Source organism: Epargyreus clarus, unplaced genomic scaffold (assembly GCF_041222505.1).
Source record: "Epargyreus clarus isolate Ecla_fem2 unplaced genomic scaffold, WU_Ecla_fem_2.2 ptg000029l, whole genome shotgun sequence".
Lineage (NCBI taxonomy): Eukaryota > Metazoa > Arthropoda > Insecta > Lepidoptera > Hesperiidae > Epargyreus > Epargyreus clarus.
Window position 1 is genome coordinate 12,692,220 of NW_027332235.1, and position 20,753 is coordinate 12,712,972.

General features: G+C 37.6%; 1 protein-coding gene and 1 non-coding gene across 2 annotated transcripts in view; one reads left to right on the plus strand and one right to left on the minus strand.

Annotated features, from left to right (window-relative positions):
• Positions 1–20,753, minus strand: part of rg (A kinase anchor protein rugose) — a 584,238-nt gene that overhangs the window by 463,168 nt on the left and 100,317 nt on the right. The window lies entirely within an intron of this gene.
• TRNAA-AGC (transfer RNA alanine (anticodon AGC)) lies at positions 6,842–6,914 on the plus strand. Its single transcript has one exon. It is a non-coding gene; the product is annotated as a tRNA-Ala (tRNA).

Consider the following 20,753-nt stretch of genomic DNA (forward strand, 5'->3'; position numbering starts at 1 on the left):
AAGGGCCCTTAATCCACTCGAGCCCACCGTCCCGCCCAGCGACCTTCTCATTGTGCCGATAATTTATTTATCAAACGCCCAAGGCAACGGTATTACACAAATCGCCTTTGAGCCCTACTGCTTATAGTAAGCCGTGATAGCCTAGCGATGGAAACTCGGGCTCTCGATCGAAGGGTCAAGGTTCGAATCCCAGCCACGCACAGCCCCTCTGGTTGTACAAAGTTATATGTGCTTATTAGAAATTAATTGGTACTTGTTTAAACGCTGAAGTAGAACAACGTGAGGAAATCTACATACCTGTGTCTTTAAAAATGGGGCCAATGAGAAATTCTACCCTAAACTACGCACAAAATATTATATTTCCTATGAAAATATTCAAGCCATCATGCAAGTTTATTTATGCAAACTACACAATTTACTTTAAGACTTATTAGCTTGTCGTAAGCTTTGATTGATGTTAAGTTTATCACGTAACCATATATCCGGTTAGAGCGTCCAGGAAATAATAATGCACCGAATAACTTAAGGCTACGTTCACATAAACATCTTTAGTCAAAAACCTACAATTTAATTTTTTTCTTATTGAAATGTCGTTACAGTATCGATCAAAAAATAAAATATATATTTTGAAGGTGGTATAACCCTTTGCGGTTCGACTCAGCGGCGCCACCGCCACACCTATTTCTGCCTCATAAAAGCAATGTTAAGCTGCTGTGTTCTGGTTTGAAGGGTGTGGCAAGGGAGATATTCCGCTCCGAGGCGTTCCAGCTTAGTCCTCAGGGGTAGCGGCGCATCCGTGGCCGCCCTCAGGTGGTACCGTCTAATCCTATCTGAGGTTGATTACAGATGTCCATGGGCGGCAGTAGTCACTTACCATCAGATGGACTGCATGTTCGTCTGCTACTCCCATATTATAAAAAAACCGATGTGTTCCCAGTGCTAGTGTTGCACCGGTGGCGTGTCGTCCTTATAAAGATACACTCATACGTAGAATCAAAACAGATAGGTATATGATTAATGATGAGAATAACTGTAAAAGAAAAACAAGAATACAAATTCACAACAATATTCTATTAACAATACCCACATCACAACAATTCTCGGTATATTAAGCGTCGATTAATTTACGTTACTTCCACCAACTGCGTCCTAATAGGAGCGAAGTCGTAAAATCGCACTCCTAATTGTGTCGTATATAACTTCCTTGTAATACGAGTGAGACTGAATTCAGAAGCTTACTCCATTAATCACGGTAGTCGGCAGTCAGTCTGAACAAGTCATATCTAATATTTCCACGTCTTATGTGTGTATTCACGTTGAAACTAATTGCGGGATTAATTTCTAGTACGCTATACCTACTATGAATATTAAGTTTCGATTAGTATGTCGCGTTTGCGTAATCCCTTAATTTTGTTGACATTTAGCTAATAATCGTGTTTTAGTATCAGTGATCTAGTGGTTAGAAACTTGGCATCACAATCCAAAATTCGAATCCTAGGCATGATTATTCAAGTTATGTGCGTATTAGAAATTTATTTAGTATCACTTGCTTAAGCGGCGAAGGAAAACATCGTGAGGAAATTTACACGTCTAAGTGTTCTTAAAAAAATCTCAAGGTTGTGTAATGTATAACAATCCGCATTTGGCCAATGCGGTGGACTAAGGCCTATATACCTCTCACTCTGAGAGGACACCCGTACCCAGCAGTGGGACAATAATGGGTAGACGACGATGTCTTTTATCGGGTGAAGAGACTTAACATATTTCGAAACATAAATTCAGTGAAACAAGTTTAAGAACATTCAAAGTTAACTCCTTCCACGCTATTTAACGCCACCAAATGCATTTGAGTAATGTCAAAAGTCTGATCTCAACCCAGCTTGCATGAATTTTCATTTAAATCTTCGTATATTATATTTAACTTTAACTCATTCTTATCAATCGTATAATTTGGAACTTAAACTCCGTATATACTATCTTGTACGTGTCACCTATGTTTTATTTAATCTGTATTGAGGACGTCGAGTGCTCTCCGAAAATGGATGGGCGACCACTACTAGTAACATTTAATGAACACTTCCTCCCTTCAGGGAGCATGTTTAGCCGTCGACCCTGATTATTTTCAGTGGCATTAAGGGCTGTTTGAAAACGTTCGACATCCCCTAATCATTACCGCAATTTTCCATGTCTTCTACCGATTCGTCTATAACAAATGTTGTATTATTTCTTACATGTTATTCTTCTTCTTATATAGGTTGTAGCTTATATATAGCTCTTACACGTGTTATTCTATTAACACCTCACATTTAACTACATACCCCTCTAACTGTGTATTACGTAAAATACAAAACGGGATTTGTGCAGTCAAATCATATGATACAGTGAGTTTCAGAGGAAAGTCTATTCATTATACTTCCCGGGAGTCACAGTTCGCTCATAACATATGACGTAACATTTCATAACTCAGGTAACAATTCAGCGAGAGAAACGGTGACTTGTATTGTTCAAATGAAACTTTTGATGATTTATTGTTACATGTTTATTAGAAAGGTTAAATAATCTGTATGCTGAGCTGGGATGTGACAAATTGTGTTTTTAAACTGTTGTCATTTAGTTATTACTGTGAGAAATAGCCAATGATAATGCATTCTACTTTATTAATTGGTCACTACTGCACATTGGTACCCTTGAAGGTGGTAGAACCCTTTGTGATTCGACTCCGGCGGCACCACCGCCACACCTATATCTGCCTAGTAGGTAACAGCAGTGTTAGGCGCTGCTGTGGCCGACCTCAGGTAGGAATATCTAATCCTATCTGGGGTTGATTACAGATATCCATGGGCGGCAGTAGCCATTTACCATCAGGTGGACTGCATGGTCGTCTGCTACTCCCATATTATATAAAAAATACCTACCTAACTTGAATTTCCATTAATTAACACGCCTGACTTAGCGCTTGATTTAATTAATACGTAGTATTCCTATTGGTGTTCTTGACATTGAGCTTATGAACCGATCTATCCATTGATCTTGACCAATAACCAATAACATAATCAGTAAATAGAAGATAATCTTATAATAGCTTTTATGATCTTTTATTATCATTTATAAGACGCTTATACTAGATATAGTTTATTATTAAGGACATGTAAGAACAAAACGTGATGTATTACAAAATTGGACCGATACAAGCATGAAATTGTAACAAATCACAAACGGGGGGCAATTACAAAACATCCCTGGCAAGATCGCGGCGCACGTCCGTCCTGATTGCCACTTCGGCGAGCCAGCTCTGGCAGCCGCCCCACGCTAATGATATTTAGAGCTCTGCAGCAAACGACCCGCCGACGTTACGGATGCCCGAATCTTGCTTACTATCTACTATTAGTACTACCATTACACACCCTAAGTATACAGATATTTCATAGTGTGATAAACGAAATAATGTTTTTATACTCAGCCCACACACCCCAGAAAAAAAACTTAATTGTTCTTGTCGCATAGGTACCTAATAGGTACACATACAAAGACGGTGCACGCAACAACTCAGGGCTAGAACAGAAATCTAAATTAATTGTTTAGGCTGTCTGGCCTGTCTGGGGGATCGAACCCGGAAACCGCCTGTCAAACCAGTATACCAATACCACTCCCAAGCCTATTCGCGTTGTTAGATATATTATTTTATATAGAAGTACAGGAATATTTCGACTACGTTTAATATATTTTTATCCAATAGAGATGCCAAGTAAAACTTAATTTGTATTTACACAATGATGTTAAATATTTTAAGAAATTCAAGCCAATGAAACATTTTATTGAAATTCAAAATATGACCTCAAGTACCCAGCCAACGTACTCGTACCAAATATCGCGCAAAATGTTTACATCTGACCTCCAAAACTAGAAACTTCGCGAATTCAATTTCGAGTTCAATAATAGAAAGGCCGCCTTAGTAGATGTGAGCTGCTTGGAAGAATCGTGGTGCCTCCGCCGTAGTGCAAGGCACAAGACATAGCGATTTATTATCACCGACTTTTTATAAAATGTTCACAACAACTCGTTTTATGTCGTCTAATTTTAGAAGAAATCATATTTTGATTTTATCAGAAACGGAAATGTATGTACATATAACTACTTTTATCACATTAAAAGCAAGAAACAGCCCCGTTAAGTGATGTAAGTTACATTCACTTTTAATGTAGATTTATTTACTCATAATACATATTTTACCGAAATAGTTTCTCACTTAAACCCCCCATAATATAATAATTAATATCATTATAATATTACTTCACTTTCATACTATGTCGCTAAGGATATCTCATTAAAAAATGTTATTTATTAAGCTAAACAGAATTGCAACGAAAATAAACTTATATCTATTAAATAAACAAAACACCCTTTATAAATAGTTTCCGCCCGTCGCTCTTGAATCGGACCGGCGCGCACGTGACGCCAAAGAAAGTCGCCAAAAGCAGACAAAACTTAAATTGGATCTCCGTTCTTACTTCGTTAGATATCCTACAGGAGGGGTCCCGTACATTTAATGTAAATTGCGGATCGACGCACTCATTTATACCGCGGGGCACATAGTTACGATGTTTTAATTAACTTTATCCAACAGTTCTAGAAAGCGTCTTACATTTCGGTGGAGGTTCTCGTCGGAACATCTTAGGTTTAAAGTTTAACAGTGCTAAGTTCGTGGGTCGTAACGTTTTATGTTAAGTTTTGTGTATTTTATGCAGAAAAAGATTTCATTTTCAAAATATACCTAATACTGGTACCTGATAAATTAAGGTGGTAAAACCGTTTGTGGTTCGACTCCGGCGGCACCACCGCTAGACCTATTTCTGCCTATTAACAGTAGTGTTAAGCGCTGCTGTGTTCTAGTTGAAGGGTGTGGTAAGGTAGACATAGTTTTCCGAGGCGTTCCAGCCCAGACCTCAGGAGTAGGGGCGCATCTGTGGCCGACCTCACGTAGGAATACCTAATCGTACCTGGGGTTGATTACAGCTGTCCATGGGCGATAATAGCCACATACCATCAGGAGGACTGTAAGTTCGTCTGCTACTTTTCATCATCATCATCAACCCATTACTGTCCTACTACTGTACTGCTACTTTTATATTGTATAAAAAAAATTATATCGTACCGACAATGGTTTTATATTACTAAAATATCGATATCATCGAACTTTAGAAAAACCTTCATATCATTGCACAGCTAACCATGATTCATTCATTCTTATTTAATGTGGGGTATACCTATACAAAAAACAGAACTCGTTTCCCCACATGCAAAGGTGAGAAAGAGGGAATGTTAATGCAAATACCGTAAAGTACTAGATGCTTTCTAATTGCATTGTTTCCTCTGGTTTGCGGTGCATCTTAGTCAAGCTTTAATTACGAGAATATAGCGTTAACTTGGGGTATTAACTTTGTGTTAACACACATAAAAGTGTACCTTAGCATATTTTTTTATAAGATGGGAGTAGCAGACGAGTATGCAGTCCACCTGATGGTAAGTGGCTACTGCCGCCCATGGACATCTGTAATCATCCCCAGATAGGATTGGATATTCCTACCAGAAGTCAGCCACAGATGCGCTGCTACCCCTGAGGAATAAGCTGGAACGCCTCGGAAAAGTAAATCTCCCTTACCACACCCTTCAAACCGGAACACAGTAGTGCTTAACACTGCTGTTATGAGGCAGAAATAGGTGCGGCGGTGATGCCGCCCGAGTCGAACCACAAAGGGTTCTACCACTTTCAAACGTGTTAATCACACGTGTACGAATCTAGGCATAAATCTATACTAATATTATAAAGAGGAAAACTTTGTTTGTTTGATTGTAATAAATAGGCTCAAAAACTACTGGACCGATTTTAAAAATTCTTTCACCATTCGAAAGCTACATTATCCACGAGTAACATAGGTTATATTTTATACGAAATATATTTGATAAATAGATTTTGAGGCGGTACAAAGTTTGGCGGGGCAGCTAGTAATAAATATACATGTTTCTCATAAAGTCACAGTCATAAAGTGAAAGGTGGCAGAACCCATATACGGAGTTGCTTACATAACTCTACCGCTTAGGACTACATTGCATATTAGCTACTTCAATTTAATAAAAACTTACAGTAATATTTTCAGGGTTTAGTACTCCAGGGGTAAAACAGAACCCCATTACTAAGCCTCCGCTGTCTGGAAGACAGGGCTGTACGTCTTAAATCGCAATAGACATACACTTCAAATATTTACCGAGTATGATAACAAATACTCAAAATAAAAAATAAAGTAATATTTGGTGATGGTAAGTAGCCACTGTCGCTTACGGACATCTACTGTCGACTCCAGATAAGATTACAGTCATGCACATTAAAAACGATATAAGTTACAAGTAAATCCGTCGTTAAATATGAGCCTACATTAATTATGATTTTATGCACCATAAATAAAAATATTGTAGTTGCACCAAAAATCTATTTAGAATGAAAATAACAACAACGTTTAATGCATACTACACAAATTCATATTTTACTTCTATATAAAGTTTAATGCCGCCGCACACTTGGCGTTAACCGCAACCTACAAAAAACCTCTAAAACGTTTGGCTTGAACAAAATCTATCGCTTACAAACCTACACAAATCAAGTCAAACTCTATATCCACACGATTGAATTTGTAACGATTAGGCTTCCGTATTTTATTTATTAATAGCCACGTAACGAATACAAGTGAAAGGTAGCATAAAACTTCAAGGTACTGTGTGACGACGGCTACGAACAATCTATTGACATTTGGGACATATGATGCCGAATTTCGTTTTGTCAGATACCGGGGGCGTAGCTCAGATGGTAGAGCGCTCGCTTAGCATGCGAGAGGTACCGGGATCGATACCCGGCGCCTCCAATTATATTCTGTATTACTCTTTTATTTTCATAACAATTTAATTTAAACAAGCATGCCATTTACACGTAACAAACCGATTGAGTTAATAAATGGAGAGAGGAACTCTTATATGGCATTTTTTCAATTTTTTATTATTATAGTGAAAATTTTACAGCTTCACACATTTCTCGTAATCGGCAACACAGTATTGTCCACTGCTGGGCAAGATATTAAAAGTGAGAGGGATTTAGCCTATAGTCCAGGTACAATATTGATAAAATTCACACAACTTTAATTTTTTTTACGGTTTTTTTAATATGCACATTATTTTCAAAAATCCAGGTTTCAAAAACCTGGGATTCAATTGTCCGTCCCCCCAGTTGAGAAGCCGAATTTTCACCACAAACCTTTTCAACTACAAATACCACAAAGCGCACATAAAAATCCCTCGATATTTTTTCTTAGCTAAATTTACGTTTTTTTATTTTTTCACAACAATTCTTGCTCGGCTTTGGCTATGTAAATACCCTACACCGGAAGAACCGCCATTTGCAAGTGATATTTACGTAACAATCGAGAGAATATGTCCGCTGTGCCTGCCTCCTCTAGTCTAGATAGAATAATATTAAGATTTAGTTTTATGTAATTGGGTTATATGCAAACGTTGTCATATTTTGTGTACATAGGTACACAAAGAGACATAAATAATTCCTTTGTTATTTCAAAGCTAATTCTCTGTTAATGGTTTTTGCAAGGCAACCTTCATGAGTAAAATAAATTTATTACCATCAGGTTCTAAACTATCTCTGTAGAATAGGAATTCTACTTAAAGGCAAAAGGCTTAATTTTCGTTTGGCAAAAATGTGACAATAGTGTCGGAGTTATATTCCGAAAATGCTTTTGTAATCATTAACTTTTACATACTTTATTTATGATAGAATAAACATTATTTATCTATCCCCATACACTCAAACATGCCAATTAATCTATTTATAGAGTTAACAAGAATCAACAGGAAATAATCCTATTATAAAATCCCGGGAAATGTTATAACATAGAACTTATTTCCACATATTTCCTGAAAAATGTATCGCATTTTCTACGCTCCAAGCGGATGTGTGAAACGTTGTTCTAGGAAATAATGGGAATAAGTGTCTGCTATATTATTAGCACAACACTACTGTGATCGTTTATCATTCTAACATTTGACGCTCCAATTCGGCTAAAAATAAGAACCACTTTAAGAAAAATTCAAATAATGTTGATATATGTATCTAATATCTATATTAACCACAGACCTGCTGTGATAATAACTAAGTCAAGTTTATTTATACAAATACTATACATTGTGTGGCCATATAATTTTTGTTCATTATGGAGACGTTGAGTTTAACAGTAGTAAGATTCTTATCACATTATAAGACTCCTTATCATATTCCTCCCATCCTTGTCACTTAAAGATGTTATAAGGTTAAATAAAAACAGATTTTCGAGGAACTAAGAAATAAATGAGTACCGGTATTTTATTTTACATGACTGGATAATTTTGCTCACTAAAGTATATGTCGTCACTAACGACAACATTTTACCTGAAAAGACAAGTAACATCTAATTATTCTTATTATTTCTTATTATTCCTTAAAATATAATCATAATAACTACATAAATACATATATCATAGAATGTAGGCCGATTAGCAAGAAAACCTTAATTTCAGAAAGAATTACCACAAATAGCAAATAAATAATACCAAGAAGTCGAACTGAAACGATCGACGTTAACAGCAGAGCAAATTAAACTGAAAGCTTTACGTATTAACGCCAGCAACATGATTTCAATGAGTTTCATCTCTCAGAAGCAGACCTATTACAACTAATGAGAGTATTTCATCTCTATGAAGCCGCGTAATAAAGTATTTATAAAATGAAACCGCACTATGCGGCGCCCTAATTATATTAGGGTTTCTACACACTATAGCTATTAAGTAAGCTATTAAGCTCTTATGAACTTAAAAGTATTTGATTCGATAAAGATACCAGATACCGCCGCGACACCTATTCTTGCGTTTCGGTTGAAGGATTTGGATGTCGGTTTACTTTCATATGTAGCGGCTGTCTTAATCCTCAAGAGTATATATATATCTGCGGTTGGATTTAGGTAAAATCCCTGTTCTATATGAAGTTAGTTACAGTTTTTTTTATAATATAGGAGTAGCAGACGAGCATGCAGTCCACCTGATGGTAAGTGGCTACTGCCGCCCATGGACATCTGTAATCAACCCCAGATAGGATTAGATATTCCTACCTGAGGTCGGCCACAGATGCGCCGCTACCCCTGAGGACTAAGCTGGAACGCCTCGGAAAAGTATGTCTCCCTTACCACACCCTTCAAACCGGAACACAGCAGCGCCTAACACTGCGGTTATTAGGTAGAAATAGGTGTGGCGGTGGTGCCGCCGGAGTCGAACCACAAAGGGTTCTACCACCTTCAAACAACACAGTTGTCAAGGGGTGGCAATAACCATACTATCAAATTGACTGCAAGCTCATTTGCTACTAAGAATCTGAACTGGAAACCCACAAGTAATTGTATCACACCCACCAAAGAATAATAACATAAATTTCATAAATCACAAAATACCCTCGACCAAAAAATTTTCGAGTGAAATGCCGCTCAATCAATTGCAATACGTAAATAACAAGTAAACAAAGTAGAAGTTCATATTTGTCAGATACCTAGAAGATTTATCTGCACGACAGCGGGCTTCTCTCTTTTGTAGACTGGGCCTAAGCTCTGAAGGGCGTCGCTAACAAAGCTAGCTCTCAAAGGAGACTCGAGCCGACCTCCTCCACGGTCATGACGTCCTAGTACCCGCCACGCTAATAATGCAACTTGGCCTCTATTAACGTACCCGCGGGACTGTGTGACAGACAGACGACAAAAAATATATCTTAGCTATTATTTGGTTTTTCTTTGTACTGGAAATTAAAAGCCTCATTTAAAGAGAAAGTATAAGCACGATTCCAAATTACCACGATTGCCGAAAAGGTTTATCAGTAATTATAACATATTAGTCTGCTTTTTTGGAAATTCTTGGACTAAGACATTGGTAAAGTAGAACCAGTCTGGTTTTGACCGGAGAGATAACCAAGCTACACCTCTTTCAGCATTGCGTTTTATTGAACGCCAACTGACAACGTATGGGGTCAACTACGAAACAAAAGTAGCATTTATGATCAGTTTTAGGTAGACCCATTGACCTATATGGAGCTAGGTAACACATGTCTATGAACTACAGTGACCACTTACCATCAGGTGGACTACTCGTACATGCTCGTTTCCTATTTCAATACAATCAAAAAGATAGGCCTTCAAACGACATTATCATACAACATGTATACAAAGGTAACTCTGAAATATTTAGTTTTATTTCCAGCATAAAATTGAAAATCCCTTAATGGAATGTATATGATCTAGGATAATAGTTACTTTCGGCTTACGAGCAAGACTCAATCTCAACGGTCTATAAAGACAACTGCGACAGTATCTATACGAGTATATTGTCTCGTGAAAAGCTAGTTTTTCCCGTAATGTCATCTATCTAGATCGACTTATCTCCTCGAAAACTCTCAACCCCGACTTCGTAAGAATAACTACTTAGGATTTAGGTAACCTTTCGATTAGATCCATCCATCATTACCTACATTGTTTATACTGTCTCTAATAAAATCCCCTGTTCAAAGAAAGCATTTAAGTGTGCCAAAAATTTAGTATTTGAACAAATACTAACAAAAACATGTTTATTTGTACATTTTGTTATTGTTACGTAAATTTTAGACCTTGGAATATCGAATTAGGTAACTGATCAAAATAACAGAAGAATGGAATGTAAAAACACAAACGGAATACATTAAACATAAAAAACGGGGTTTTGTGCAAAACGAACGAGATACAGGGGGCGAATCTCACGGGGCGTTTCGGGGCGGAATTGAATTTTGTCGCGAAAACTAATTTTAATGGTCGCAAAACCCCCGAGCGATTATTCCTCAACTTCAAAAGGGGGATGTAACGCACGGTTGGCTTCGAAATGGTTGCTGTAAACGATTTAGCATTTAATTAATTGTTCGAGTAAAACAGAAACTTTTATCTCGGTTTTTTAATTAGAAACTCTGTTTTAAATTAAAGTGAAAATAGTTAACAAGTAAAGGTTAGCCACATTCATGTAATTAATCCTACCTTTTAAATGAACTCGCATTCTATTCATCTTTTTTTCTCTTATGTTAGTAGGTGATCTGTGGACTATATTCTTTTACTTAAACAATCTTCAATCCTTAATAACACCATTGAACACTAAATTATACTTAATAACTGTCAAAAATGATACAGTACATTCTTATTTACAAGTCGCTTCGCATCTATAAGCGCTCTAACAAAGACTCTGACAAAGCTTAGACTAACTTTAGTCTTCTAGAACCTTTTTATAATCAGAGAAGATTAATTAATCAAAAACTAATTCAGAAAATATAAAAAAGTAAGCCAGAAAGCAAGTGCAATAGTTGAGAAGTACCAGGGCAACAGACTCAAACAGAGATGACAAAGAGCACAGTGTCTCACACTCGAGCGGCCATTCACACACCGTTGCGGTGGCACGAGACACCGTCGGCGTAACAATTGTAGCTTTGTTTTTTTATTTTATTTTATTTTATATCATAAATATGAATATGAACTTTCAAAATATGATGTAACATTTATTAAACTTTAATTAAATAGATGGACACTTTCCGTACATTAATTAGAGGCAAAACTTTAAATGGCAGTAAAATGCTAGCAGTAATAGATGTTGTTATTAGCATTAATAATATAATTTTATTTTTACTTGTTGTTATGAAAAAAAACTTTATGTTTTATGTTAATAATTATTTATTACTTATATAAAATATTATTTCTTAAAAAAAACGAATCACTAAACATTAGTCCCGAATCCCCGTATAAAATGTCATTAAATCTTTTAATTTTTGAGGACGTCTCTATGATTGAATAAAATAATTTTATTTTAAATAAATACTTTAGTTTTGCAAGGTAGGTATCTTATAATGTAACTGCCTATACAAGGAACCTTAAAATATTATTTTACCATCCTATAGATGGCATCACCCACGCCAAATCGTTTTTGTAGAGAGCGCCATCTGTAGAAAGTCCACAGAACTAAAACGCTACGCGATGTTCAAACCGTGTGCCTGAGGGCGCACTCTACATTTGTTCGTAGGAACTAAAACAACCCCTACAGAGGTACTGTTAGATTCAGTTCGCCACCGTACCAAGAGATGGCGCTAGTAACGAAATATTTTAAAAAGCCCTTTGCTATAAAGTTTTATGTATTTTTTTTTCTAATTATCTACATAGAATTTGTTTTCCAATCTTACCATTATGGAGCCGCATTCAGTAACGTAGAGATCTTCATAATATTGTGAAATGGAAAAATCACTTACCTGAAAATGAGAAATTTTTGGATTAATGATAAGCACTAAAGACATTGGTTTAGACTTAAACAGAAAAATTTATTGCTTGTAAGGAAAATTTGGTGGTCATTTTTTGGAAAGCATAAACTGCGTCACACCATACATGTAACGGTAGTAACTCCCTGGTCAATTTATACTGGTACTTATCATAGGGTACAAGTGGATCGCTTAGTCTAGACTTTTAGAATATTCACAATAAATACTGTTATTTATTTTCATAAGATTACTTTACTTAACTGTTTCAACTGTGGCAGCATAACAACACATTATATTATGTATATTATCAACATTGTTATTGATTGTATTTATTATCTTTAAAACCTGCAGTAAGGCTCTGTATGAGACATTCTTTAGCCCCCAAGGTAGCAAGAAATCTCATGGGCGGCAGTGCACTTACTATCAGGTATACCGCTTGTTCTTTCACTATAAAATAGTACATAATTCAATTGTTTTTACTAAACATTGTTTACTGACCGAAACATTCTATAAGATGTAATTAAAAACAACATTTATAAACGACAGAAAAAATATTATTGGAAGAGGCGTCTACGCTCGGAGCATGGTGCGTAATGAAGTACTCGTTTAGCTTCATTAGGGCCCCCTCCTCACTAGATACCTTTATAATACCATGAATTGCCTTCAATCCCGAGAGCACTTGTAAGGATTTTGTTTTCAACTGCTGGCCCTTGACACAATTTTACTAATTTTATCGACAATTAGTTTAAGATCGAGTAGTACTTGGAGCAGATATGTGCGGTTCTTTTGATAAAATAGATTGTAAAGACTTCATGACCACCTTTGTATTTATCAAACATGAGCACTGTAAGGCCCTATCTACAAAGTTTTCTTATGACCTATAGATACTTAATTAACGACATTTCAATTCAGTCTCTATCTGGGTAGCTATGACCACCACGTCTATATCTAGCGTGTAGCAGTTCTTCGGTGAACTTCGAATGTGAACTGTGAATCGAACTGTAATCAATCCCAGATAACATAAGTACATATAAGTCCAATGTCTCTAATGTCTAGTCCTTTGTAGTAGCAACGCATCCGTGACCGACTGCAACTAGAAATATTTCTCTATGAAGTTAGTTACAAGTGTTCATGAGCGGAGGCGACCACATTATATCAGGTAGACATGCATACATGCGTAAAATGCTCTCCCCAGGGCAGAGCCCGATAGAAGGGCATCGCGTTAGGAGGACTCCGGTTGTGTTCCGTTGGAGATCCCGGAGTTCTCCACCAAACGCTGAGGACGGCCACCGGGGGGGTTTTAGTGCGGTAAAAATCCCACATAACCCGGCGTAACTCCCATGGCGTTGGGTACCTTTTGAAGGTTTCCCACTCGTCAACAAAAAAAAAGACATGCATACATGCATGTTCGTTTGCAACTTCAATTGTCTATAAAAACACTTTGAATCAGAAGCAATAGTGAAGTAAATATCGGTTTATTTACATTTTTCCCTCATTCAAAGTCTCATTTGAATTTCAAAATAGCCGGAGCATTTCACCAAGGGTCATAAAACGTAGTTAAACGTTTCAAACGTGGGTCAGAACGATTCATGATCAGATTAAACGGTCCCCGATATAGATTAATTATTGAGGGGGATGCTACATATTGCAATTTGCATCGGGGTAATGGAAGGCGGTGGACAGCCGCGCCGATACGGGGAAATTTAAAAGCTTGTTTATTACCTATGAGTGTGGTACAATGCATGAACTGGTGTATTTGTTGTGGATTTTTGGAGATATGAGTGGAAGTGATATCTATCGAAAAGTATGGATAAGTTCCGTAAACTAAGGGATCGGAAGCGAAACTTTTTTTATAAAGAGTCTTCGCGCCTGATTGAGGTCTTCGGTAACCTCAGAGCTGGAGCTTACTTCGGTCAACAAATAAGTTAGGAAATTAATGTACTCGTATGTAAGGAGGAAACGTACCTATGTATGTAAGATAAGTCTACACATAATGATGAGTCCTATTCGACTTGGTCAGTCTTAAAGTCACCATTCGCCAATGTATTAAGTAGGTACTAATTATTTCGATGAAACTTGTAGCTGTCTACGAGGGTTCGTTACCTTGAGGAATTCGATTCCAACCTACATTAGCCTACATTATCCTCATATTGTGGGTTCCCTGAACGTACGCAATACTCATTGTTAAAAACTGAGACACCGTACAAAATTTTTAATTTAACATTTAGATGTCTCTCTGGATAACGGAACCTGCGTGTTAAACCGGTACCTATAACGTGTCGTTAGATTCGTCTTATTGTAGGTATGACATCCTTACTAATATTATAAATCCGAAAGTAACTCTGTCTGTCTGTCTGGTTGTCTCTTTTTCACGCCCAAACCACTGAGCCGATTTTAATGAAATTTTGTACAAAGATAGTCTGAGACCCGAGAAAGGACATAGGATAGTTTTTATCCCGGAAATCCCACGGGAACTAGGAATAGCGATCTAAAATCGATTAATTTTAATCGATATTAGTAAGGATTGAATCGTAAACTATGCATTTGATCAAGTGATGATCTTTAGCAAAGTTGAAGGTACGAATTTTCAATTTTTATATGTTAGTATGTTATATTATTTTCTTTTAAACGCGGACGAAGTCGCGGGCAAAAACTAGTAGTTTATATTTTTAAATTATCAAGTTATTGTTTCTAAAATAACATCTAGCATAAAAAAACTATTAATCTTAAAGAATCATCGTTGGTAGAATCGTGTCTAAAAGATGGTGACACGTATGCATAACATTACACAACGTGGTAACATCGTGGGTAAAATATAAGCAATATTGTAAAATAGTCTTCTAACATTCATTAAATTCAAAATGCACCAAACATAAATTAATCAACGAGGCATATTGACATAGCGCCAAAATATTGTAATTAGCGTCGAGTTAACTAATACATGCTTCGGTGATTGATCCCGCGATCCATTATATGCTTATTGTCACACGACGCAAGTGATGAGCGGTAAGTAATAATAGGATATTAATTACGAGATGTTGTATTTTTTTACAATATAGGAGTAGTAGACGAGCATGCAGTCCACCTGATGGTAGGTATCTACTGCCGCCAATAGACATCTGTAATCAACCCCAGATGAGATAAGATATTCCTACCTGAGGTCGCTCACAGATGCGCCGCTACTCCTAAGGACTAAGCTGGAACGCCTCGGAAAAGTATGTCTCCCTTACCACACCCTTCAAACCAGAACACAGCAGCGCTTAACACTGCTGTTATGAGGCAGAAATAGGTGTGGCGGTGGTGCCGCCGGAGTCGAACCACAAAGGTTCCTATCACCTTCAACTCTCCTGTTTGGTCTCTCTTCACTTTTTTTGACAGAAGCATCAAACGAGCGTGCAGTCCAATTGATGGGAATTGCCCGTGGACATCCGTAACAAACCCCAGATAGAAATAGTCATGCGTGAGTTCGGTCATAGATGTATTGCTATACTCGTAAATAAGTGTTTCTCCCTTATCACTTAACAAGGTGATAGGACCCTCTGTGTTTGGACTCCGAAGACACCACCGCCACATCTATTTCTGCTTAATAACAGCCGTGTTTAGGGTTTCCGGATTTAAAGGAGTGGTAAGACATACTTCTCAAAATCACTCGCAACTTAGTCCTCCCTGAGCTCTAGCAAACACATCTGTGACCGACCTTAAGTAGGAATGTCATCATGTCTGAGGTCACATACCAGTTGGACAACATCTCGTTTACTACATCTATATGATAAAAAATGTATTTACCGAAAAATAATAAAAAGTGACATGAACCTACCACTATTCAAAACCTCATAAATTCTATGTCGTTAGAGCGACACTGTCAGCCCGGACAACGTCCAGCGAGTCGCAGAATCATCAATCAACAGATTCCATTCCAATCTATCAATCAGACTGGGCCTTTGTATTTTTCAAAAATCCAAGCGAATATTAAAAAATACTAGGAATTTTGCAAGCAATTAGCGTGGCTCTGTCTGAAATGGGGCTTGCGTGTATTATAATGGTGGAATATACTCCATCATTTTTTTTTACAGAAATAGCAAACGAACATTTAATCCACCTGAAGAAAGTGGGAACAGCTGGCTATTGAAGAGTATAATCAACCCCTGATATTATTAGCTAGATTAGAACATGCGTTGCTGTCCCAGAGGACTCAATTTAGTCGCCTAGAATAAGTATATCTTCATTTTTAAATCCTTCACACTAATAAAGCGGCGCTTAACACATCATTGGAAGGTGGTAGAACCCTTTGTGGTTCGACTCCGACCACCGCCACACCTATTTCTGCCTAATAAAAGCAATGTTAGGCGATGCTCTTTCGCTTTTAATACACGACACGCTTTCAAAACGCAACGTTTTAAAGGGCGTGGTAAGGGAGACATACTTTTCCGAGGCGTTCCAGCTTAGTTCTCAGGGGTAGCGGCGCATCTGTGGCCGACCTCGGTTAGTAATATCTAATTCTATCTGGGGTTGATTACAGATGTCCATGGGCGGCAGTAGCCACGTACCATCATGTGGACTGCATGCTTGTCTGCTAACCTCCTATATTATTAAAAACTGCTTAATAAAAATATCCTATATTATAATAAATATATAATCCTCCTATATTATAATAAAAAAATAAAATACACAAAACATTATACAAAGTTGTCATAATGCGTTATACACATTTCTACAAAAGTTCATCGTATCTCCAACCACCTCGTAGTGAGACTTGGTATAAAGGGCTGAAACAATTCATCAATCAAGGGATTTCATTTACGACGCTCGTCTGTCAATACCCAACTTTTTCAGTCGTAAGTGGAAGAAATGACTACAGATATCAAAGTAATATTGGTCTCTTTTTATAACGAAAATACAGTTTTTGGCAATCTTTAGACTAAAATGTGTTAATATCTTTTTAAATGTAGAAGTAGGGAACCGCCATGCAGTACATCTGATGGTAAGTGACTACCTCTGTGGCCCATCGATAATCTATAATGAACCCCAGATAAGATTAGATTCCTACCTGAGGTCGGTAATAGATGAGTTAATAGCTCTGAGCGCTAAGTCAGAACGCCTCGGGTCACTGTGTCTCCCTTACCACGCCCTTCGACCGAAACAGGTGTGGCGGTGGCGGCGTTGCCAGATGCACTGTAATTACAGTAGGTTTACTGTAATTTTACGTTATGTAAAATAATGTATTACAATTGTATAGTGTATTAGACTGTATTTGAATAAAAACGCTGTACTTGACTTTATGATTCATTGTTTTTTCTTACCGATCTATTGTAATTATTTGATCAGTGCACTGTAATATTACAAATCTGGCCTGGCAACACTGGGCAGTGGTGTATAACCTCAAAGGAATACGTCATAAGAAATATTTATATCACGCATAAAAGTATAATCGGAGTGAAATTAGTTTATACGAAATAGAAATATTATCGCATTCTATTTGATTTTAGTGTTAGATAGTTGTAACAGAAAATGTTGCCAAATTCAAATTTCCAAACTACGAATATGAGGCCAGTTCAAACTTTGTTACGTCGGAGCCAAATCTAACTTTTTCATTAAACTGAAAGCTCATATACAACTTTTATCATATTCGATACTATCAAATTATTACAGTGGAGTGGCGCGTTTGTATTAATACTAATAAGGGCTGAATGTATTAGTTAGATAGATATCCACTTTAATTAATACCCATGCGTCTAATTAGCACATATCTGATGGGCTTATGTGTTAATACTCGTAACAGCTATTACATCACTACATTCGTAACATTAATAATGCGTATAGTTAACTATAACATCATAATCAACACTACAGTTTCCTTCAAAATACTCTTCGCACTAATAAATATTTGAAGGGTGTGGTAAGGGAGGCATACTTTTCCGGGGCGTTCCAGCTTAGTCCTCGGGGGTAGCGGCGCAGCTGTGGCCGACCTCAAATAGGAATATCCAATGTCCATGAGCGGCAGTAGCCACTTACAATCAGGTGGACTGTAAGTGGCTGCTGCCGCCTGACACGCTTGTCAGCTACCCCTATATCATAAAAAAAAATACTACGGATTCTACAAAATTGGGTTCTATTAAACCTATAGTTTGACTTTTATGGAAAAGATGACGTGTATTCAAAGCGGAACAGAAGCGCTGAACACTGCTGTTATCGGGCAGAAAACGGTGTGACACTGGAGCCTCCTTTTAACGTAACAGCGAAATATAGTTGTAAATTCTTCTGCAGTAGAATCCGATACAAAGAGTTGTTTGTTCTAATCTTTTGTATAGTCACGATTACACAACAGTGCGTGGCCAACTTGTTATTACAGTCTGACCTCGCACGCACCTACCGTTGCCCAGTTTTACTTAAATTTAATGGATTTATAATCCTTAGGTAATAATTAGTTTCGACCGTGAAAAAATATAATACCTACTGATGATTATTCTGAGGTATAATCTTCCATATATGCTGCGTAGAATTATGGCCTGTCACAACTTGAATGGAAGAAAACATGGAAACAATCATTGTACTTATTTTGACTATTTCTGTACTTCTTCGGCATAAATAAAGTTTGCTTGTTCCTCACATTCACCTAGGTTTTACGTGATAGGACTAGTGGGCGCAACAAGGAACGGTAGTTCCGTGGAAGAATTCTCAGTTTCGGGTTCAAGTTCGAATCAGACGAAGGAGTATATTATGAGTATATTACTAATAGGTTTTCGCTGCCATTATAACCAAGTATGTGAACCTAATTTTGTGTTACTAATTTGCAGTGGTGTTTGAGAAGGCATCTTTTTTTTTTGTTCACCTTCACCTTCAAACCGGAGACCTTCAAAAGGTACCCGGTGCCGTGGGAGCGACACAGGGTTATGTGGGACTTTTACCGCACTAAAACCCCCCCGGTGGCCGTCCTCGGCGCTGCGTAGAGGACTCCGGGATCTCCAACGGAACGCAACCGGAGTCCTCTTAGCGCTGTGCCCCGTCGGGCTCCGCCCAGGAGAGCTTGATGCTCACCACACATGTCTGGTGTGCACGACGGTATGCGACCACACATACCACCGTCCTTCCCGGGGTCACTGGCCGGGCGGTTTGAGCTCCCACTCTTGCCGTCCGCAACCCCGGAAGCCCCCTTTTAGTCGCCTCTTACGACAGGCAGAGGATACCGTAGCCCTATTCTGGTCCCGGAACTACAGGGACATTGAGAAGGGATCTAGGCAATGATTGAGCCCACATGAAAGGAATGAATCTCCGATGAGCAAAAAATCCCTCAATCAACCCTTGGTGTTTAGATCGCGAAACGATAACACAGCAGTATCCGCGCCCGTCGTAAAACGTTCATAGCACGAATAACGACTATATCGAAACGATACCCCGGCGATAAACCTCCCGGGCTATCTTTAAACGAGCTTACCCACCTGTAAACGAATGTTGTAAACGGGGCTCACAATGACTTAACAATCTGCAGGTACTGAGCTCTAAAAAACTTTATTGCCCTAAATTTATTTACGTATTTAGGAATATTTGTTTTTTTGATAGACAACTTGGATGTAACCACGAATACAGTACAATCTATATTATTGAAATGTCAAATTGAACTCTACAAATTGTCACTACAATATTATTTTCCTCATACTATAACAAGATTAGAATGAGACTTCAACTAAGAAGATCCGGTAAGAAACTGTGGGTTTGTATTTTTTTATTTTTTTTATATATCTGTCCTATGCGACTAATTTATATCGTAGCAAAGACAAGGTTTTCTGTCCTATGCATAGCAGACCGACATTGACATGGTAATCATTGCCACATTATTAATTAAGAGAGGAACTTGCCACAAGAATGTATTCAAATTTAAGGAACTGCCTGACCTTCATGGTCCTCCAAAACAGTTTTTCACAAGTCAAACCTATTTTACTTTAAATGACCTAAAATCTTGACTTTCATATTTACCCTTCTTTCATCTGCTACCCGCTTTATTTTCCGAAAAGATTTGAATATGAGATGGACTAAGCAAAATTTGTTTACTTACAACCTTTGCAGTAAAAGCAAAGAGTCCCATGGCAATTGGCTGTGCTCCCCTCGTGAAGGGATATACAAACTAAACAAAAAATTTCGAGATGTTTTAAGAATTCTTAGTAACGTTCTCAATTCTTAGTGGACTATGAGCAAATTCTTCTCATTCTTAAGTCATTTGTGGGAAGCCCAGTTGTGGGAATAGGAGATAATAAACACTGATTGTGATAGCTTAGTGGTTAAGAAACTCTGCCTCTCGATCGAGGGGTCCGAGGTTAAAATCTCAGGCACGCACCTCTGAAAGGCAAACATCTTGAAACAAGCTGCATAC